The 24,216-nt window shown below is 40.2% G+C and overlaps 2 protein-coding genes across 2 annotated transcripts in view; one reads left to right on the forward strand and one right to left on the reverse strand.

Annotated features, from left to right (window-relative positions):
• Positions 1–9,132, reverse strand: part of PTER (phosphotriesterase related) — a 56,681-nt gene extending 47,549 nt beyond the window's left edge. Inside the window, exon 1 of the mRNA XM_044762183.2 lies at positions 8,960–9,132. The gene's annotated coding sequence lies outside the window, so the exon portion shown is untranslated. The remainder of the gene's footprint in view (positions 1–8,959) is intronic.
• Positions 1–19,544, forward strand: part of RSU1 (Ras suppressor protein 1) — a 308,922-nt gene extending 289,378 nt beyond the window's left edge. The window contains exons 10-11 of the transcript XR_011499323.1: positions 13,475–13,584; positions 19,082–19,544. The gene's annotated coding sequence lies outside the window, so the exon portion shown is untranslated. The remainder of the gene's footprint in view (positions 1–13,474; positions 13,585–19,081) is intronic.
• The last annotated feature ends 4,672 nt before the right edge of the window (positions 19,545–24,216 follow it).

The raw sequence follows: 24,216 nt of genomic DNA on the forward strand, positions 1-24,216 counted from the left end.
AACTTATTACATAAAGACAATTAGCTATCCTTTCTTTAGGAGTTATTTTTAACTTCATAGGTAAAGTCGATGGCACCTGTTATCCTGTTCTTCCTTGAGTTCTTGTTTAGGCACCATGTGAAACCAAACTCTCACTTCTTGGCCTATTCTTCATACTAACTCATTTCATACATTTTTCATTATGAATTCATATGGAAACTTACTTTTATCACATTTGATTATCAGTTTTTATTATTTGCTCTGTTATTAGACATACAGATTAAAAACCAATGGGGCCAGCCCAGTGGCATAGTCATTAAGTTGGTATGCTCTGCTTTAGCATCTCAGGGTTTGCAGGTTCGGATCCCAGGCACAGACCTATACGCCATTCATCAAGTCATGCTGTGGCAGCGTCCCACATGCAAAATAGAGGAAGATTGGCACAGATGTTAACTCAGGGACAACCTTCCTCACAAAAAAAACCCCCAGAAAATCAAGAACTCAGGATGTTTGAATCTAAGTGCACTAAGAACAGAAATTTTATTTATTATGTAAAATATATCTTGACACTACTCTCGTTCAAACGTATTAAAGGCAACAGAAATGATTCCTGATAATATTCAAGAGGCTACCCTTTTATTTGATACAAACAATAGTGGCTATAAAATATCTTGAGTGTCCCTAAAGATTAATGTTAACTTACTATATTTAAAAAATGGACGAATGCACCCAGCTGGGACAACATACTGCTCTTAAGAACACATCACTATTTCCCCAATTAGGAAGAAAAGCTAGAACTTTGCCAACTGCATAAATGTTACTAAAAAGTTGATATGCTAAAAGTCCATCTTTGGGCAAATCACTTAGTCTGTGGGCCTCAGTTTTCTTAAACGAACGAGTTGAATGAGTTGATCTCCAAAGCTGCTTCCAGATGCAAGCTCTATGATTCTAAGTGAAGAGCCATTAAATGACCCCTACACAACCTTGGCCACAGCTCCCCATTAGTTTGCCATGTTTAGACGTTAAATGAACGGGGAGACGTGTAGTGGAAAATGAGGCAGAACATTTCCATACTAGGAATGTGAAACCTACTGATATCTTTCTCTATGTTAATTCCATTTCTGATCTCCCATCCGGGCAAACTATACTCTAAGAAACCATATTACAGTATTTACTTTACTATAAACTACAGAGTATTACTAAGGGAAGAATGAAATAAAAATACCTCACAACCCAGATTATTACTTTTTAATTATCACTCTTTATACTGCTTATGAATAAGAGTAAGATAGAGGCACTAGTATAAAATAATGGTGGCTTCAACTAGCCTTCAAATAAATGGTACTGTCTCAGCAATGGAAAACTCTTGGCTATTTCTCAAATAACAGCTAAAACAATCCATTATCTATCCATGTACATGTGTATATGTGTGTGTGTGTACATATGTGTGTGTGTGTGCATATATATACACACACATATACATACACACATATAGTTTCAACATTTTCTAATCATCATGGTACAAGTACAGAAACTATTCTGAAAACCATTTTGTGCCAACCTTACAACCAAGAATTATTATATTCTTTAGTGGATGGCGAGATAAGTGAAAAATAATCAACAATAATCTGCTTGGTTTTTGTCGGTGTTTTCAGAAGGTGTGATATATTTCCCACTAGTGGTTCCAACTGATTTTAGGTGATACATGGGCATTTAAAAATGTTTTAAACACATATTTATTTATTTTTAATGTGTTTTAGAAAAAAGTAATAGACGTTGCAAGCCAGTGATTTCATGGACATTATTGAAGGGATGAGGCTGAAGTAAAACACTGTGTTGGTTTAAAGAAAAATATTAAATAATTAGAGCAAAGGCATAGCAAACACTCTTAAGGATGACATAAGAATCAATCAAATTTGACAAATGTGATGAATATTAATGAATGATGAATTTATTCCTTCATTCTGATGAATATTATACTGAGTGTATGAAAATTAAAGGACATTTAACATCCCTACAATGTCTTGTAACACATTTAATTTCTCTGGCCTATTAAAGAACTAATTCCTGTTCCGAGGATAAGATTCCCCCCAACTCATCAGAAATATAATCTTGACTTCTAATTAGGCAGAGAAACCTGTTCTCCATTTTTAACTTTCAGACCTTTTTATTGATCCTATAATTGTTGACATAAATGATGTTGATTTAAAAATAGAAATATGATAATACGTGTCACATAAAGAATATGGATCAAGACATTATGGTCAGACATAGTACGGCCATTTGGTAAGCTTTCTAATTTTTATAGAATAAACTCTAAAGTTTAATACATCATTCTTTGTATAGAACTAACAAAGAAAGAAATTCTCCTTTAATGCTAATGTTGAAAAACCATTAAATTATATAGAAATAATTACTGAAAACATATTTTAGCCAAGGTATTACTAACACAAAAATAGAAATAAAGAAGTGGAAACAGGTTCACAAAAATCTATAGTATCCCTAAATAATGTATTATGAAAAATCCACATAAAAAATCTTTTACAATTCTGACTTGGGCTATCAAAAAGCAAAGGAATTTAGAAATTAATCGTTTTGATTAATTCACAAATTAGTAGTAGTGAAGGTCCATGAAGTATTCCTAATGCTAGAAACTGTATAGTTCTTTTGTATATTTTAAATTTAACAATTAAATGAAATTCCATAAACAAGAATATATAGAACTATATAGAATCTTCAATGAGATCATATTAAACTTGGATCTTTTAGCTTGAGAGATGTTTTGATCTTTCTACTGAAATACACTAATAGACAAAAAGTCAAAAGACAATCCGTGGGAGGAATGAAGAATGTCAAAATGGGGCGCTGCCCCTCCATTTGCTGGAAACTTCTCCCTCCCCGTACACCCACCAGATCAAATATGGCTGCAAACTCAAAGTCTCAGTAACGTCAGTACTTAAAAGAGCAGATTCTTTACTTTTTATGTACTGAATTGCTCCAAAACATTGAGTTACCCAGCAGAAAGAAGAACACCTTGAAGATGTGCTTTCCCGAATGATAACGGGGCAAGTTCAAAGCAACACGGAAGCAAAAGGGAATCTACATCAGGCCTTAGAATTGTGCAGAGACGTGAGTGAGACTCAAGGCGAGGCCCAGGACAATTCCTAATCCTACATGTGGAAGCTGGGAGAAGCTGGATGGGGACCTGCAGTGACAGGCAGGAGACAGGGCTTCGAAGTAACGTTCCTCTGAAGGACTCTGAGCTGAGATCTTTTCTTGCCTAGTGTCGGCCTGTAGAGATCTCTCCTGCAATGGTGGAGGACATTTTTATAGAAAGCATTGGGCAGAAGGCATTAGCCGGGCATGGTGCGTTGGAAGTGGGTGGCCTCTTCTTGACTTGTGTGAAAGGGATTTGTACAGGGTCAAATGGAAAGTCTCTGAAGTTAAAGACTGGACTTGGAGAAAATGCAGCCCTGGAAGCTCTAGAACTGGTAGAAACCAACTCACCAGAAGTGACAGGCATGCCCTACACCAGGGGGCGATAAATAAAACCATGTGTCAGATAATCTAGGTCAAAACTAGCACTCTTGTAGCCTTTCCTGGGTAAGGCTTTTAACAATGGAGCTTGGTAGTAAAAACCACACTCTGCTTACCTGTGCGTCGTCTTACATGTGCATGCATATCTCATTATTCAAATTTAATCTGTTCCTGAAAACGTGATGGTATCAAATTTTGCATTATTGGAAACTATATATTTTGTTCATTTCTTCTTTTTTAAAAAATTTTATTTTATTTAAACTTTTCCATATGGACATTTTGTTTATTTTATTTAAACTTTTTAATATGGACATTTTCAAAAGTTTACAAATGTAGAGGGAACACTATAATGAACCCCTGTGTATCCATCACACAGCTTCAACAATAAATTCCAATAAAAACAGTTCTTAAAGGGAAAATAATGTTTTGGTGTTCATTCAAACTGCCAACCAGTTATCCCAAATATTACTTACTCTTTTTTTTTTTTTTTTTTAAAGATTTTATTTTTTCCTTTTTCTCCGCAAAGCCCCCCGGTACATAGTTGTGTATTTTTCGTTGTGGGTTCTTCTAGTTGTGGCATGTGGGACGCTGCCTCAGCGTGGTCTGATGAGCAGTGCCATGTCCGCGCCCAGGATTCGAACTAACGAAACACTGGGCCGCCTGCTGCAGAGCGCGCGAACTTAACCACTCGGCCACGGGACCAGCCCCCCAAATATTACTTACTCTTATATCCTCAACGTAACAATCCTCTAAGAATTTCTGGCTATTCATTAACTACAAAAGATATTTTTCTTTTAGAATTAAAAAAACACTATTATTCTGGGGCCGGCCCCGTGGCCGAGTGGTTAAGTTCTCGTGCTCCACTTCAGCGGCCCAAGGTTTCGCCGGTTTGAATCCTGGGCACGGACTTGGTACTGCTCATCAGGCCATGATGAAGCAGCATCCCACATGGCACAACCAGAGTCACTTTCAACTAGAATCTACAACTATATACTGCGGGGCTTTGGGGAGAAGAATAAAAAAAAAAAGAAGATTGGCAACAGTTGTTAGCTCAGGTGCCAATCTTAAAAAAAAAAAAAACACTATTATTCTATTCTGGAGGAACACTGTAAAGCTTTCCAGAACCTTGTAGAGCTTTCCAGAATCAACTATAGGCTGTGTGGGAGAGGTGGACAGGAAATGGTCAAACTGAGGTCTTTGATGCTTTCACATTCCAAATATTTCTTCAAATGTGAAAGCTTTTCTAGCTTCTGAGGCTCATTGACTCTCTTCAGAGACCCTTCTGCTTTCTTAGACATTTTCAGTTGATAATCTGGAAGCAATAATGCAGAGCACATTTAAACAATGTGAGACAAGATGTCACCCTCTAGGGAGAAGATGTGAGATAAGACCACAGCACACTCTATATCCTGTTGCCCCCTTTTTTTTTTTTTTTTGAGGAAGATTAGCCCAGAGCTAGCATCTGCCACCAAGCCTCCTCTTTTTGCTGAGGATGACTGGCCCTGAGCTCATATCCATGCCCGTCTTCCTCTATTTTACATGTGGGATGCCTGCCACAGCATGGCTTGACAAGCAGAGGGTAGGTCCGGACCTGGGATCTGAACCAGCCAACCCCAGGCTGCCAAAGCAGAACCTGTGAACTTAACCACTGCGCCAGTGGGCTGGCCCCCTGTTGCCCTTTTTGTTGGCACAAGTATGTGGACTAGTCATAGCAAGTTCTTGATTCAGACAGGAAATTTTGGGTAGAAATATTTGTGAGTTGTAATAACAAATATTTGGATGGTTATAATTTCCGCTAGCAAGGTCTACTTGATTATATACATTTTATGGTGAACAGCTATATAGAATTCATTTAATAATGTTGCTTCAGGTTTTTCAGTTTTTAGCTAATGACTTCAATGTTTTAAGTCACAAGCATAAAGCTGTCCTCCACGTAATGGTAAGGAGAAGTTCCTGAACTAAGTGGACCCTCCAAAGATTTGTAGTCATCATTTGGTTGCTCCAATTTGATGATCAAAGAAAATAACTCCAAAAGGGGTAGCTTCCAGAGACCACTATTACTGTAGGTCAGTACTGTGGGCTGAATTGTGTCCCCTTAAATTCATATGTTGAAGCCTCACTCCCAGGACCTCAGAATGTGACTGTATTTGGGGACAGGGCCTTTAAAGAGGTCGTTAGGTTAACACGGGGTTGCTGGGTTAGTCCTAACCCAATGTGACTATTTTGTGTAGTTAAATGAAGAAGAGACTAAGGCACAGACAACACAGAGGGAAGACCATGTGAGGACACGAGAGGCCTCGTATAAAACCAAACTTCCCAACACCTTGATCTTGGACTTCTAGCCCCAGAATTAGGAAAACATAAATTTCTGTTGTTGAAGTTACCCGGCCCGTGCTATTTTGTTATGGCAACCCTAGCAAACTAATACAGTCAGTAATGAAAGTTGTCTAATCCAGGCTACGAAGTGGCCTTTAATTACATGTAGGGGCTCTGGGTCTATAGAGTGAGTAGAAAATTCATCAAAAGGGCTGGCCAGGCATGTGCAATGCAATCTAACCCTTGTTGACAAATTTTGATGACAATCAGGTGATTGCTCAGTGCATGGACTCAGAGTAAATAAATCATTATTTCAGTTATTTGTCAGCACTTAATAGGAAAGCTTGCTGAAAAGCACATACCACACACAACATACGTAGAAGCGGTAGGATGTGAAATATCCCTGAACTGGAGGGTCCAGCTGTATATTTCCTCCAAATTTTAGAGAGCACAACTGATAAAACGGAACTTTTCAGATATATAAGGAAGTCATAGCTGACATGTAGAAATGTGATGGTATAAAGATGATAACTTGGAGAGTTGATGAAAATATTTTAAATATTTCACAAATCGATACATATATAATTTTGAAAATAGTAAGCAAAATTAAGAAAGAAATCTTTGTCAGTAGGCAATAATACTGAGGATTTCGTGGATGCAGCAGACTTTCAGTTACACAAAGGAGCATTAAATTAACAACAGTATTTACCAATATTCTCTTCAAAGGGCTTTTCAAACACTAAATAATTACCCAATTAAGCCACTGCAAGATAAGCTGTTATTACTCTGGATTTAGTGAAAAGGACTACTAATTACTATTTTAACAGTTTCTGTGAAGAAAGACTCAATGTTTACTGAACACAAATGTGAGACCACTCCACCCTTCTAGTGAGTAGGGAACAGAAAAAACAAAAGGTTGATTAAATAAGTGAATTCAGGGGAAGACAGAGATGATTAAGAACTAAGAAACATGACCTGTGGAAACAGAGAATTTAATATGCAAAGCGAAGGCCAAAATTGGCAGAAGGCTCTTTATGAATCCTGCCAATATTCAGGGTTGCAGACTGACAATGGAGAATCTTTGGTCATGCCCTAAACAACATAATTCATCACGCTAGTGCTTGGGGCAGTCATGTCCAAGCCATTTATCATCATCATATCACTCGTCTGAGTGAGAGAGGGGGAGAACTTTGATTGCTAACCTCTAGGGAGAGTGAATTTATAGCCAACATCCCTAAGAAGGCAGCACAGCTCTCCCCAAAGCAAAACGCTGCCCGCTGCCCGCTCCCTTCTGTGTCAGTCAGAGGCAAAGAGCAAACACATTGCCGCCAAGACGCTGGGAGCAAAACCTAGGTCTGACACTCTTGGCTCTGAAATAGGATAGCCAAGAAATCATATTTAAAATACTCTTTGAAGCTGCTTTAAAAAACTGAGTCAATGGTAAGTATGGATGATTCATTTCAAATGTCCTTTGGTGACAAAATAATTTCTGAAATGCATCTATGGATAATTATATTTGAGAAGAATTATCTCCTAACAATGAACCCATGAACATTCCTCTGTATTGGAAAACTTGGAAGGATGATGAAAATTTAAAAAGACTATATATAAATATGTATATTAAAAATATATATATTTGTTCAGAGGCATACCTCATTTTATTGTTCTTTGCAGATATTGCATTTTTTTTCAAGACCCTCCGCCAGCAAAAACATTACAGCTTGCTGAAGGTTCAGACAATGGTTAGCATTTTTTAGCAATATAGTTTTTTTGCGCTGAGGAAGGTGCACCCTGAGCTAACATCGGTGCCAGTCTTCCTCTATTTTTGTATGTGGGATGCCACCACAGCATGGCTGTTAATGAGCAGTGCAGGTCTGCACCTAGGAACTGAACCTGGGCTGCTAAAGTGGAGCATGGAGCTCGCTGAACTTAACCACTAGATCACAGGGCCAGCCCCAGCAATAAAGTGTTTTTTAATTAAGGTATGTACATTGTTTTTTTAGGCATAATGTTATTGCACACTCAATAGACTACAGTATACACAAATTTTATATGCACCAGGAAACCAAAAAATTCGTGTGATCTGCTTTTATAATAAAGCAACATCTAGCCTCCACAAATGAAAACATAACTTCATACAGTAGCACTTCGTGAACTTTGTTTGAATTATCACTTTAAAATTAAGTTGCTCTCTTGCTATCAACAGTCAGCAAATTGTCTTATCTTTTTCTTTGCAGTGTGCGCTGAGATTTCTTTTTGAAGGTGGTTGGTTATTTCTGGAATTACATAGGGCCTTTAGGATAACTGCTGTATCCCCCCCCCCCCCCCCCCCCCCCCCGGTCTATGCAAAATAAAATGTAACTGGCTAAGTAGGTGTCACAAGTCTTAGAGCTCTTTTCTTCCTGACGTTCATTCTATGTAACAAAGAATGTGTGATCCTTCAGGATAGGAGTACAGGCTTGTCAGCTTCCTCCACTGTATCGGCGATTCTAAGAACGAATGGACTCGTGTTTTTACACAAGCGGAAGTTTTCATCTGTAAACGTGCCCCCTCGGAGGTATCACTGTGCCTGAGGCGCCTTCACAAATGTCACCACCTCGCTTCTATAAATACCATGTTTCCGTCCATAGGGAAGGCGCACCTAAGTGTGTTTGGAATACCTTTACGATAGAAAAACCGGGAGACGGTAACATAAAGGGCAAAGCTGCGGCACAAGGCTTAGAGGTACGGCTTCAAAGCTTATTAAAGGAGAACCAGCATGGAAAAGACGCTCTCCACCCCGGCGCAGCTGCCCGACGACGACCCGAAGCGTTTGTGCCGAGCAGCACTGAGCTAGCGCCACGCGGGGCCCCTGGGCCTCGCTCCGCCCGGACTCAGGGCCTCGGGTTTCAAGTCAGGCTTCGCCAGACATTACACTTCGGGGCAACCAGTTCCACGCCCAGGCCAGCCCCCTAGGCCTCGCGCGGCCTCACGATCCCCGTCTTTGCAGCGTCCCCAGCATTTGGGGAAAGGCTCCCCAAAGCGCGGGCTGATTTCAACCTCCTTCCCCAGGGCGGAGCTCGCTGCAGGGATTAACGCGCAGAGCGCGGTCGCCGAAGCTCCCCACGGGGGACCCCACACTTCCTACCCGGCCTACAGCTCCCGCGCCCGCTCCGGCTCCTGGGGACCTGCCCTCCGCTCGCTGCGCGCCGCCGTCTCCCCCGGGACCGCCAGGGCCAACTTCCCGGACCTGTAACTTCTCCCCGATCCCCTCCCACTTCACCCTCCGGCGTCTTCTCCCCGCCCCTGTGTCCCTGGGCCGAGTCCCACGGGCTACGCCCCACCGTGGCCCTAAGCCACGCCCTGCGGCCCCTGCCCGGCCCTAGGCCACGCCCAGTAGTGCCTGTCAAGCCTCGCGCGGGTCCAAGACCACTCCCAGTGGGCTCCAGCCAGGCCTCGCTTTTGACTCTCGGCCACGCCCGGGGCCCCCAGCAGTGCCCCGCCCGCCTCCCGGCCAAGCCTGGGCTCCAGCCTGCCTGCCCTACCCGTGACCCCGCAGCAGGCCTGTAGCTCTAGGGGCCGCCAAGCTGCTGGGCTGAAGCCCACTTCCTCCGCGCATGAGTCTATTGTAGATACCCTCCAAATATCCTGGAAGCAGAGGTTTCTCATCTCTCTCTGGTTCGCTGAGTGGCAAGGATTAGGGGCTCGAACCTCCAAGGAGAAAGGAAGCAGCTGCGTTTCCCCCAGATCCCAGTTCTCCGTAGAAACGCCTGGAACATGGAGACTTGAGTAGCTATTTTAGTTTTCTCCAAACTAACAAATCGGAGGGGTGCCCCGTCATTTGTTGTCAGAAACAGATTTTGGCTCACCATCCTGAACATAGACAACTTTGGGTTAGTCCTCCGTTGTTTCATGCCACTGGGCCTGAGGTTTCTCATCGCTAAAATAAGAGTCTCCTGGAGCACTTGAACTGGCTCCAGCACCTCATGCGACAGATTGGCTTGGTGAATATGGGCGAGTCTGTCTCAAAACATGGTGCTGGGAGCACTTGTCACAATACAGAGTAATACCTTTTAGTATTACACTATATTCAATTGATTTCATCCTGAATTCTGAGAAAAAAAAGGAAGTGTACTCAGATGGAAGAACCTCCAGGTGTCTTTTGAAAGGAAGGTAAACATTTAATAATAAAAATAATAAATGTTTCCTGAGGCCAACCCTGCTACTGTAGGTACTCTGTATATGTTATCTTGCTTAATTTTTAGAACAGCCTACATGTGATAGGATCAATTTCGCTTCCAATTACGGGCAAGAAAACAGACTCGGAAGGAGAAGTGCCTTGGGCAAGGCCAGGACTAGAACCCAACTCATCACACCTTTGTGGTAGAGAGTGGGGCACTTTGATAGGAGGCTAGGAAATACATTAATATTTTTAATTCAGAAAAAGAGAAGAAAAGGAAATAAAGGTTTTTGTGTGTGTGTGTGTGTGTGTGTGTTTTGATTTTTAAGGAGAGTAGAAGAATGAGAAGTTGGTTGGTAAGGGATAAGCAGGGAGAAAAGACAGCTGTCCTTAAGCATGGTGGCTACTTAAATCTAAGGAAGAGGGAAGGGGTTGAAAATAGGGCCCAGGGGTGCGTGAGACAAGAATAAATGTAGAGGTTTAGAACTCCAGAGGGAGGAGTATTGAGAGAGTTGAATATTGCTAGGAATAAGTGGGGCTCATACCGAGATTGTATAATGAACAGATGGATCAAGGAAGGCTTCCGGAGTGATTTCAGTGCTGGCTACCACTTTGATGGCCTGTGCTGCAGCCATGAAGCCATATAAATGTGTACCTGACAATGGTTGTTAAGGAGAGACCTAGAAGTCCATTATTTATAATGTTCTGTATTTTACTAGTCCGTGCTGCTAGACATGAAATTATACACAAGATTCATGTTAAGAAATGACTTCAGTTTTTCTTTATGAAAGTTACTAAATTCTCCACCGCCCACATTACACCCATTGTGCAAGATTTGTGATGGATTTCACAAGCAGGCTCTTTTTCTATGGCTTTACTCCTTCAAAATGAAGATAGTGTTAAAGAGAAACTAGTCTAGATTTTATTTCTCTGAAAGAAGCAGCGTCAAAGAAACCTCAAATTAATATGCAGGAGTTTTATTTCAGGAACTTTATCAAACTATGGTGAGCACGTGTGTTCACACTAGGGGAGAGAAATTCATGCAAATTCAGTGTACAACAGTGCAAAACATTGGTGGCATATAGCATTTGAGTATATACTGTAATTTCATTTCACATCCTAAGTGATATAAGTACTACTGATAGATAAGTAGCAAATACTGTCCTATTTTAAAATAATTAAACTTTCTTCAGTACTGGCCCCCACATCTACTAACCCTGAGGATAGGCAGACAAGAATGGATGAAAGGGGTCTTTTATGATGTTCTGCCATCAGAAATGATAATCTGGCATCAAGGCTTGTGTCCAACTTCATTTTTCAGCATTTCTTCCTGGAAAAGCTTAGCTTGGAGATTTTTTTGAAACCCAGAATGTCAATGCACTGTCATATGTCTATGATGAAATAGCCAAGTTAAAAATCACATTATTAAGGAACCAAAGGCTTCCAAATGAGTCTCTCAGTTAAGGGTTTAGTTCAAATGCACTCTCATTTCCACAGTACCTGCTTTTCATTTTTATAGGGTCTTTGAATTTTGACAGTCTCTATACTCAGAAACACTAAATTGGCAGAAAGAATGAAATCAAAACCAAACATCAAAACCCTCTCACTGTTTGGGTTAAACTTGTGGAAAGCACTCAGTTTTTCATCAGCCTAGTTAGTTGTTTTAAATATTTACGCAAAAATTGTAGAAAAACATCTGGAGAGGACAAAATATCAAGTCATCCGGGTAATTATCAGATGAGCAGCAGAAAAAAAGCACAGCTGATGATATCAATTCGTAAATGGTGTTGCTGTCAGGTTGTAATTGTTAATTGGAAGTTAAAATTCACGGTACTGCAGAGATTTTCTTGGTTAAAGTTTTAGTCATGGTGTGATAAACTAATGCCATCATTTCTAGGATATCTATTGGATACCAGTGTCACAAGAGGGCTAAAACAGAGCCTTCAATACACATCTTTCTATCAAATTCCTGTTCTTTATATCTCCCAGAGAATACAGCTAACTGTTCATTATATTTTATTACTTGACTTAGAGGCAAAGGAAAAAATGAAATTAAAACTATTCTAGGTCTTAAAGAGCTAAATTGAAAACACATAATCCCCTAATTTAGGGGGCCTTTTAGTGGGGACTGTTCCTTTATAAATGAATCACTACAATCTTTTGTAGAAGCCAATTACAAGTTTGTCTTTAAAAACGTTATGACTATGCAGCTACTGTGGAAAAAAGTAGAGCAATTCCTGAAATAATTAAATACAGAATTACTGTATGATCCAGCAATTCCGCTTCTAGGTATATACCCAAAAGAAGTGAAAGAACACACTTGAACAGGTATTTGTACACCCATATTCGTAGCAGCGTTATTCACAACACCCAAAAGGTGAAAAGAACTCAAGTGTCCATTGATGGATGAAGGGGTAAACAAAATGTGATCTATTCATGCAATGGAATATTATTTAGCCTTAAAGAGGAACGAAATTCTGATAATGCTGCAAGTTGGATGAAGCTTGAAGACATTATGCTAAGTGAAATCAGCCAAACACAAAATATTGTATGATTTCACTTATATGAGGGGCCTAGGGTAGTCCAATTCACAGAGACAGGAAGTAGAATAGTGGTTACCAGGGGCTGGTAGGAGGGAAATGGAGAGTTAGTGTTTAATGGGGACAGAGCTTCAATTTGGGAAGATGAAAAAATTCTGCAGCGGCTGTCCCGGTGGCATATTGGTTGGGTTCGCATGCTCCGCTTCAGTGGCCTGGGTTTCTCCGGTTTGTATTCCAGGCACAGACCTATACATCACTCATCAAGCCATGCCATGGTGGCATCCAACATACAAAATGGAGGAAGATTGGCATGGATATTAGCTCGGGGACCATCTTCCTCAAGCAAAAAAATGAAGATTGGCAACTGATGTTAGATCATGGCTAATCTTCCTCACAAAAAATTCTGGAGATGGATGGTGGTCATGGTTGCCCAGTAATGTGAGTGTACTTAATGCTGCTGAACTATGTATATAAAAAGGTTAAATTTTTTTATGAATATTTTACTACTATAAAATATTTTGACTTTAGACAGCCATTTGTAAATACCTTGTAAAAAGTTGTCTTGAATTTAGAACACCTATTACTCTCGCTAGATTTGCTAGTATAAATAAAAAAGTCATAATGTTAAATTCTATCACCATTAATTTTAAAAAACTTTTAAATTAAATTGCCTGGGGTTTTTTTGGTCTGGCAATTCCTTTTGGTATTTGTGACGGAAACTCAATGGTATTTGGTGGCTAGGTGCTCACTAAACTCATTTGCTCCTCTTCCTGGACCCATAGCTATACTACATTTCCCAGCCTTCCTTGCAGGTGGGTGTGGTCCTGGCACTGAGTGCCAGCCAGTGGGATGTGGTAGAAGTGACATCTGCCTTCCAGAACTGGCCTATAAGAAAACCTCCCACCCACTCACCGTTCTCCACTCTTTCTCCATCTGTGGGCAGGATGGAGAGAATTCCTAGAACCTGGGGATGGAGCCACAGGAGAGAAAGGGGCTGTATCTGAATGACCATGTGGAACAGAGCCCTCCTAACAACCCTAACTGTGAGGAAAGGTGAGTGAAAAATTTACTTGTATTGTCCTAAGTCACTGAGATGCAGGGATTATTTGTTACAGCAGATAGCTAGACTGATTAACACAGTATTCGTCCTGTGAGGAGAGTTAGGTGGTTCCGTGTGCAAAGTGATAACCACTCTCCTTTAGCCAGCCAGCAATAACTAATATTAAATGCCTTCCAAATCTTTAAGAGAATTACTTAAGTGTCAGAGGCATCTATTAGCAGACAATAATGTGATTATTGATCTCTAATAAATACAGTGTTGAGAGCTAAGTTAAACACAATGAAATTAAGCCCAAAAAAAGTCAGCAGGACAGCTGTCATTAACCGTAAGTCCAAGCATGTGTGTCTCTGAAGGATACCAAATGGTAACTTTCTGTGTTGAAAAACAAAATAACGTGGACTTGAAGCAAACATTAAAAGGATGACTTGAATTTATAATTTAAATAGCTTGACTTTTTTTTCCTTTAAGTAATATGGGTAATTTCTTTGTTTTCATTTCAGGATCTTTTTTTTTTTCCCTTTTATCCCCAAAGGCCCCTGGTACATAGTTGTATATTCTTCGTTGTGGGTTCTTCTAGTTGTGGCATGTGGGACGCTGCATCAGCGTGGTTTGATGAGCAGTGCCATGTCCGTGCCCAGGATTCGAACCAACAAAACACCAGGCCGCCTGCAGCAGAGCGTGCGAACTTAACCACTCGGCCACGGGGCCAGCCCCTCAGGATCTTTTTTAATAGTGTATGTCTGTGTTTACCATGGAACTAGTTAAAATTGCTATTCAGAAACCTTGGTTAAATACTGGTTTTAAATATTTTGTGCTATGTAAGGAACACAGCCTTTGCAACGTTGGTTCCTAAAGAACTCTTCTGTATGAGTAGTTGGCAAACTTGTATCACTTAGTAAAGATTAAGAGGGGTACTTGTATACTAAGGTGTATAAAAATATACTAGGGTATATAAAAATCATGTTGTAGCGAAAATAACTGCAGGGAAGACTTTGCTTCAACCTTCTAGCTAGAATAAGGAGGAAAATCAGAGACTTCTGTTGAAATGAATCTCTTGACAGTGTGCTGGAGGCAGTTACACTCTCGATGAACATGGGGAACCAGGGAATACCGACCAGTACTTTCAGAAGTAGTGACAGAGCCTGATAGACCTGACTTCAATTCTTGGAGCCTCTAGTTTCTTGCTGTGGGAACTCTTAATTTCCCTGAGCCACGGTGTCCTCATATAGAGTGAAAATACTGTTACCTCCGTCTGGCAGCTTGCTGGTTGTTCTTAAGACCCAGTCTCCTTTTCTTTCACACTAATAATTTAGCAGAGTTCATGGCCACCCAGTTAAAGATTCTACTTCACCGCCTCTCTTGCAGCTAGGCATGGCTGTGTGACTTAGCAGCTGTGGTATGTGCCCCATCCCACTGGGAGGGGATGAGAACTGAAGAAGTTACCTTGGGACTAGGGATGGAGTTTATATGTTGAGAACGGTGGAGATCCTGTACCTTCATAGGATTTGTGTGTGCATTAAGTGATATGTTATACGAAAGTGTCTTATCTGGAGTCTTCAGAACACTACTGGGAGGTTGCTAGATAGGAGGGTTCATTAGGGTTTAAGTATAGAGAAGTCAGAAACAGCAAAGTGAATGAAGTAAATAATGTGCTTTTAGATAAGAGGGAAGGTGGGCCTCAGGTTGCAGCACTCAATGAGATCACCTATGTAAAGAGCATCAGACAGAAGCCCAGGATCCCAAGGGTCAGGAGAAGGGAGGCTGCAGGCAGGAAAATCAAGTATAAGAGCCATGGGCGAGGAGCCTAGGAGCAAGAATTTAGGACTATCGGCCAGTGCAGTGGGACTGGCAATAATGCTCATCACTGTAACAAAAATAGCTATCATTTATTGATGGTCTCTGTGCCAGTCTCTATTCTAGCAGCTCTTTGTAAACATTTTTAAGATTTTAGATTTTCATAATCCCTACTTTGCACACGTGGAAATCGAGGTTCAGAGATGTGAAGTCTTTTAGCTCAAGGTCTCATAGCTAATCAAGGGCTAAGCTGAGATTCAAATCTAACACTAGCTGACTCCAAAACCCAAAGGCTAAGAACTAACTACCCAGTGACCCAAGTAAAGTGCACAGCACAGGACAGAGCAAAGGGATCAATAAATGTTACTGTGATTATCTAGACAAGGGAATGAGTATCTGGCTCACATCCTCAGAAGCAAGATCATACCTAAGCTGGAGACTCTGTGAGGCCAGGCTCCCTATATACTGTGTGTGTGTGTGTGTGTGTGTGTGTGTGTGTATACCTAGGGTGCGGGAGAGCACTGGGGAGGTGGGAGGACATAGAGATGGTCTGCTGGTGATTCACATTGGAGAGTAAAAAAGTGAAAAGTCAGGGGGCCGGCCTCGTGGAGCAGTGGTTAAGTTTGCACGTTCTGCTTCGGTGGCCCGGAGTTCACCGGTTCGGATCCCGGGTGGGGACCTAGGCACTGCTTGTCAAGCCATGCTGTGGCAGGCACCCCACATATAAAGTAGAGGGAGATGGGCAGGGATGTTAGCTCAGGGCCAGGCTTCCTCAAGAAAAAAAGAAAAAAAAAGTGAATTGTCTGGAGGCAAAGTCATTCCTAATTCCAAACATTCATCTTTTTCTTCGATTGTGTGGAGAAGGAACTGGATGCTTTGAGAACAATGAAGCTGGAAAGAAAAGCTAACACTTTCCTTGATTGTCCCAGAATCGGAGATTTTTAGAGCCAGAAGATCTTAACAACAATCTAGTGTCCCACCCTCTCCTCTTGGAAGGAGGCAAAGGACATTCACTGGGATTTCAAGAAGGCACTGACTGCTGAGAAATAAGTAAATTCAAAAGGGCTTTTCACTCAAAGAATCTGAAGTTCCAGAGAAAGGTTTTAACTTTAGAGAAGGAGAGTGAGTCAGAAAGAGGTCCATAATCATGGTATATGTGTGAGCTTGAGGTTAGAATATGTGTTAATAGTAACAGCTGTAACAGGAAAATTTCTGTATTAGGCTTTGGCGTTCTTTTCCTTAAGTTTCCTTAAAATAGAGCATTTCACTATTCTGATGTTTGGATGATAATAGGATGTGAGTATGGTGTGGTGCTTTTAATAAACAAAATCCCTTTTTTTAACATAAACTGCATAAATTTGGAGAAGCTTTAACAGTCTTATTTAAATATCAGACACACAGTTTTAATTGATACTGAAGAATATATTCAATAAATATTATGGGAGCCAGGCTGGTGGTGTAGCGGTCAAATTTGCGGGCTCCGCTTTGGTGGCCCAGGGTTCTCAGGTTCACATCCTGGGCGCAGACCTACACACTGCTCATCATGCCATGCTGTGGCAGCATCCCACACAGAAGAATGAGAAAGACTTACGTCTAGGATATACAACTATGTACTGGGGTTTTGGGGAGAAAAAAACAAAAAAGAGAATATTGCCAACAGATATTAGCTCAGCGCCAATCTTCCTCACCAAAAAAAGAAAAAAAGCATACCTTTAAATAAATAAATACATATTCTGTAAGTTACAAAGCCCAGTAATAAAATAGACATCTGTGAGCCCACCACCCGACGTTACTAATACCATTGATTCCCTTACTTCCCCTTCTCTGGTATCATTACTTCTCCTCTGTCGCCTCACCAGGGGCAGCCACTCTCCTGAATTTTATGTTAATTATTTTCTTGCTATTCTTAGAGATATCCAGTATTTCAGGCACCTCCACCACCACCATCTCCTGGATGTAGGATTCCAAAGAGTAGGGAAAGTATTACAGTTAAAAATCAGAGTTGCAAAGTGACAGCAAATGCCCTATTTCTTAACACAGTTTTGTCTCAATTTAACTTGTCTTTAAAATTAGCTAATGATGGTACTTCTCACAGGCATAGAAAATAAAGCAGCAGTGACTTATAAAATTCCCTCAAAAACAGAATTAAAAACATAGTATGCTGGTTAAAAACCATAACAAATTAATAAACTTGACTTCGTTTCAGCCTCATAGGGATTATAATTCCCCAAGGAATAGTGTCTACGATAGTTACATATTGAGAAGACTATTTTAACATTAATACTCAAAATTCTGTAACATTCAGAGCACGAGTGTACAGAGGCTTAACAACGTGATGAAATACATATTGGCAAGGAAGACTGTTTTGCATTTGGCGGATTTTGAATGAGGCAGAAGACCTCTTGGCTTACGCCTCTGCTCCTTAAGTCAGAGGTCTCATGCTTTTCCCGGTGAAACGCTATATGAGACTTCTCACAAACTTCCTTTTTATAGGTGTGGTGTGGGGCAAGGGAGTTTTGCAAGAGGATAAGAATTTGATGTGAGCAGTTCTGGCCTCACTGGCTTCCGTGCTAGAATTTGGGGCAGATCCTGAGAGCCTGAGCTTGGAGGGGCACCAGGAAAGGCTTCAGATCCATCACAGGTCACGCTGGACCTCAGTTAACTCCGTGGTACCTGAGGAATACTACGGATAACACGTGCTTCATGTGCTCCACCTTACTCCTGCTGGGGCTCTTCCAGCTAAACATCCTGATCTGAGCCACTGCACAGAAAGAAGCATGGGAACCAAGACCTGGAGCCAATGATGATTTGAGATAAGAAGGCATGATAAGAAGGCGTTGTCAGCGAGTGGAGGGGGAATGGAGAGGAGAAGACAATGCCCGCAAGTGCTGGCTCTGTGTTTTGCTTCCCTAAAACGGGCAATGATATTAAGTAATTTCTTTCTTTATTTTGATTGGAGCAGTATTTTTGTATCAATGGTCTGAAAGGTAATGTTGGTTGTGTCCTATTTTGGGACAAATTTTGGTACCTTTCTAGGTGCCTTTGGTTGTGTGCTCTGGAAACGATGTTCTAGTGATGACACTGGCAAAGCTTTCAGTATGGAGATGTTGATGGTTAATGTGTGTCTGCTCTAAGACACTAATGTTGTGCCCTGTTTAAAAGCAGCCACGTGCTATTAAGAATCTGCCATAAAATTCTGCTACCTGACCAGCAGCTTGGACAGAAGTCCCTTGGCTTCATTTGGGAGTTGTTTCTTGCCTGTAGATTGCATGAAAATCCAGTCTGGCTCTGCGTTGCCCACACCTAACATTGCAGATACACCTACCCTGAGCGATTCCTGTGGTTCTGCTCAGATTCATGATCCTAAACCAGCCTTATTTAAAGATGACTTCCTAGTTGGTGGGGGATAGACCGAAAGGCAAAGAGGAAAAACAAGGTGGAAAACACAGGATTTGAGATTAATCAGGAACTTATTTAAAAGGGCAAGCTATTCTTACTCACATCATTGATTGTGGTGATAGAAAAACAACACTTTTTTAACATCAGGCAAATTCAATATTTTAAAATAAATCACGTAGGAATAAAATATCACTTAGACCCCCTCAGAGGTGGGATTATTACTTTCCTACAGGCATGGGTGAAGTCATGGAAATGTTTATTTCTGTAACTTTTTGCTTGCCTTCTTTCCTCTTTCAGATAACAGGACAGCCGACTTATCAGCATAAAAAATATTTCTGTCAGCATCCAGAGACCATGGAGTAAATGTAAGAAGAGAGGAGTTATGTCAGCCTGCACTTTTAACCTAAGACTAGACACCAAGAGCTGTACTAAATTAAAAAAAAAAGTTGCAGGCTGTCATGGTAATTAACAGTGGGTAAGGTACAAATATCTTCGCACATCATATAGCAGGCAGATTGCGCCTTTTGACAGGCAGTAGAAACCTCACATGAAAATATTTCATGGAACGTGAGTATTAAGGTGGAAAACATGACTTTAGGTGGGAGGAAGGAAAAAAACCCTCTTGCTATGACAAGACACAGTTTTTCTTCAGTCGGAAAAGGATACAATTCAAAGTAACGGTCCACACGTGGATGGTGTCTTCATGGAGTTGTGGTGCTGACCTGGTGTGCTCATCTCCCCCAATAAACTCTCTGTCACCATTTTCTTTTGAACTATATTCAGTTATAATGAGGAGCAATGTAGATAAATTGCTTTTAAGTTCACGTGAATCCCTAATCATTTAAAATATTTGAGAAATTTAATTTTAAAATTAGAATGGTGTTTACATACGAATTCAGAGTCTGGACTAAAACTTCACTTTACGGTAGAAATGACTATCCATGGGAAACTATTATAGGTGCTTTCCCTAAAGGTGAATCTTAAACTCTCATCATAAGAATAAATTCAAAAGACAGAATAAAAAATTGTGTGGTTTTGAGTAATGATTTTAAATTAGTGAAATTAACTCATTTTCTGTAGAAGGGAGGAGTTCAAATGTGGTTGATGTTAAACTTCAGAGCATTGGAAAGTCACAATATATTGAAAGTTAGGCATGAACTTTGTATTCCTGAAGGTCTCCACCATTTTGCACACTATAGTGATACTCATTTGTATTTGACTGCAGAAAGAATTACATTTGGAGGACTTAGAAGCAGGGATGGCTATAATGGCTGGCTGCCTCTGGAAACAAGAAATCATGAATTTTTTTCCTGGTAAGGGTAAAAGATTTCCATGAACAAAAATTGCCTTTGAAGACTCCCACTGTTTTTCCTATTCACTTCCATTTTAGTCTGTTTGGTGATTTCACTCATGCTCTCTGGACCCCTCATTATGCATTCTCTCCTCACTCTGGGAATTGTAGTCATTCTTACTGGGGAGTGCTGCACTTGAGTTGACCTGCCCAGCAATACTCCTCATCCACAACCAGCACCCTCTAGGTACCACCCATACTCTTTCAATCGCACCAAAATGTAAACCCTTGTCGCCGCCAGTTTCTGTTCTCAGAAGCTAGTTATTTTGATGGAAAAAGATTCCATGCTCTTGTATTCATGAATGCTAATGAGTCCATGAGCTGTCCATCTAGTTACGACATTTGCATACTGTTGGGGGTCATCTGGGAAAGATACATTTTCTAATCTGAGGAAAACAGATCTAATAAGACACATTGTGAAAAAAAAATGTCCCATGGCCAATCAAGCTTGGAAAATGCTACCTATTTACGTCCATTATTAGAGATTCATAACACTGTAGTTTTTCCAAGCACAAGTAAGTTCTACGGTAAAGATAGCTATTTGTTTATACCTGTGATTTTCCCAAATTTATGAACATCATGAACATATCTATCTGTGTGTATTTTTTTTCTTAGTATAACACCTATTAATGCTCCATGGCGAACACTTAGAGATATACTTCCTTAATCGAAAGTATGATTTGTCCAATGGTGTGAATGTCAGATACCGTGGTGGCGCTTAGGGTAAGCATTTTAGAGTTCGATTGTCTTTCAATACTTCTGAAGTCACACTGTGTGAATAGCTGTCTTCTCCATCTATGAGTATTTGACTTTCCTATCCAGTTTACTGTAATAGATGATCAATTCTGGTTGTAAGTGTATTCAAACAAATCATTCACCTGTCGTTTACATCATCGTTGAACTTAAAGCCCTCTCCAGCAGCTTGTCCAAGACAGAGGAGTATGTATTTTCTTTCTACAAAGAATAAGTGTGTATTTTCTTTTCTTTCTAGAAAGAAAGGCCTCGTTTTGTTTCCTTCTGCCAATTTTTGACCATTTCTATTCACCTGGAGGAGGGAATCTGTGCTATCAAGGACTGTTGCTTTGAGCATGTAACTCCCACCGATTCAAATCCTGTAGACAAGCAGTCATTGCTGCAATCTAGAAAACTGAGACAGGCAATATGTTTCCCTTACCATGCATCGCTCTGTTGGAGAAGCTGTGTGGGTTGTAGGGTGGCTGCTTCTCAAGGAATCAAGTTGCCATTTCAAAGCTGAACTGTCCCAGTGTGCATGCCTGTGAAATGGCTTGCTCTTATCTGGATCAGTATCTTTGTGTTATTTGGGCTTAGGATGCAGAGAATGTGCCAAGGAAATAACATCTCTCTCCCGTGCTTTCGGCAGAGCAGTGGTAGAGCCACTTTTCACTCAGGATCCATTTTCATTCTCCCATCAGCAACTCTGTCTGAAGAGCACTCTAGGTAAGGGATCAGTGTCACCTGGTCAGTCTGAACCTTGCTTGAGAGGGCATCAATAATTTGACGCCTCTATAAATTCACTTGGAAAGAAAAACATTAATAAAAGCATAAATGCTTCTTAGTATAAACTACTGTAGGATATATAACTTCTAGTGAAAAGAAAGTAGTATGCACTGCTTCATAAAGGCAATAATACTGCAATAATTTAGTCTAGAAAGGTAGATTCGCCCATCCAACAGTACTTTTCTTCAACGTTATTTGAGAACTTATGGGGAAAGATACTGTTCTCCAAAAGCAAGCCAAAACCAAAACGAAATTAAAGACAAACAAGTATTGGAGGAAAAAGACACACGTTAGAATCTTAATGTTTGTCCTAAAATGATGGAGAAGGTGTATACTTCTATATTTCCTTACCATTTAATATGATTTATAAAACTATTCCTCATAAATTTTAAATATTACTAATAAAAGGAAGTTAGAGAAAAAGCTTAATTTTAAAAATGTACAGTTTTTAAAATTTAAATTAAATTTTAACTTTAATTTTAAAATGTACAGTACTCAACTAACTGAAAGCTTTGGTGAACTCCACTGAGTGTCAATGTACCTCTCAGTAAAAGGGGATATATACTGGGCATATAGTAAGTTTTATGAGTTATGTTAATGTGAATGTATTTTATAACAGAAAAATACTAAGGAGATCAAGTTACTATTATTATAATTCAAATTGCTTTTCAGAGAAATTATAAGAAAGCAAGCTATTCTATTTAGAAAAACACAATAAAACAAAACCACAGCCCTATGCCACTACACCATCAACCTATCCATGCCTTCAACACCTGTGCTCCAGAACAAGAATTGGAGTTCTGAATGCTTATCCTAAAACACTGGCCGACCTTGGATTAATAAAAACAAACTAAAGAATATTTTGTTTACCTTCTAAGAAAAGAAGTGATGCATTCTGGAAAGATGTTCAATAATAAGGATTGAAATGAAAAGGTTTTCTTCGTAACCTGGATTTAAACAGAAGTTGTTAGTGGTTTATTGTCATTAAATATTACCAAACACATTCAAACTGACCAGAATGCCTTTTAGTGAATATTTACTCTAATCCAGGTGAATAGTGACCTTTTAGAAAAAGGGTACTGAGTTTTTAATCCTTTTCTTTTGACAATGGAACATGAAAGGGCGACAGGAGTACCCCACTGACAGTAAGCAGTTCTAATTGAAGAAGTTTCCCCAGTATATTAATGAATTAGAGGTTCATTTTGTGCACATGCCCTCTGGATAGACTCAATCACTAGGCGCTATTGAGAACAGTGGTGGTTAAGCCTTTGTTTGTCTTGGATGTCTTTACATTCTTAAACATTATTGAGGATTCCAAAGTGCTTTTATTTGTGTTGGTTACATCTCTCAGTATTTATCATATTAGAAATTAAAAGTGGGAGTTTTTTTAGGACACAAGAATGCCTAACACACTTTCCTTGAGCTGTCAGAGCAACAAAGTCATCACATGGCATGTGGTCTCTGAAAAGCTCCACTGTAGGCTTGTAAGAGAATAAGAGTGAAAAAGGCAAGTAACATCAAAGTATTAGAATCAGAAGAGTTTTGATCTCATCGACTCCCAGAAAGGGACCCAGGAACCCCAAGTGAGCTAGACAACTGCTGTTTTAATATAAAATGTTAAAGACTAGACTTCTTTGCATTTTGGTGGGCATAGGAATTACCAATGCGAGGTGTAGGAGAGGAAGACAAATCCTCTACCCCCTAGGTCCTTCTGGCTGGGCTGTGAATTAAATTGACTTGAGATAGAGTAACAGGAGAAAATCAGACAAAGCTTTATAACATGTATACATGGGAGAAACCCAAGAAAACTGGGTAACTTGCCAGAACGGCCAAAGCTGCCACCTTAAATACCATCTTCAGATAAAGACAAAAGATGTTAGAGGTAGGGGGAGTCACTTATGGGATTACCAGAAAAGGACAGTAAACAAGAGTAAGGTTATTATGCAGATTTAAGTCCTTGCCTTCCACACTGATAAAAGTTTCTAGAGATAAGGTCATCCCCCTCTTCCTGGTACAGAGAGGGAGATATCTTTACAAATGGAGATTTCCCTGACAAATGTAAATGTCTCTCACAAAGGGTAACTTCTACTTGGTTTTCAGAGTTTCTCCCCTGTCTGCAGTTTCTTAAAAGTAACCAGTCACAAATAATCCTCCTGCAAAAGAGACACATCTTGAGGTGGCCAATTCTGATCCCCCATGTGGGTATTGGTTAAAATGCAGGTTCCCAAGTCCCATACCAAGAGATTCTGATTCAGTTCATTTGGGATAAGGATCAAGAATCTTCCTAATTAAAAATCACCACCCCACTCCTCTTACCCTCCACCATCAGTCCATCTTGTGATTTTCATGCAGGGGGTTTGCAAATGCACTCTGACAGACCCTGCCTGTATCTTATCGTTGGCTTGTTAATATTCATCTTTATTAAATTTATCCTGAATATGCGCATGCAGTGTTGTGGATCAGAGACAGATTTCATATTAAATATCTCATGGTAAATAATAAGTGTATCTGTCCCCTTACCCCATGGATCAGTCTTATCCTGAAGGGATGTGTTGAGAGCCAG

Source organism: Equus asinus, chromosome 29 (genome assembly GCF_041296235.1).
Source record: "Equus asinus isolate D_3611 breed Donkey chromosome 29, EquAss-T2T_v2, whole genome shotgun sequence".
Lineage (NCBI taxonomy): Eukaryota > Metazoa > Chordata > Mammalia > Perissodactyla > Equidae > Equus > Equus asinus.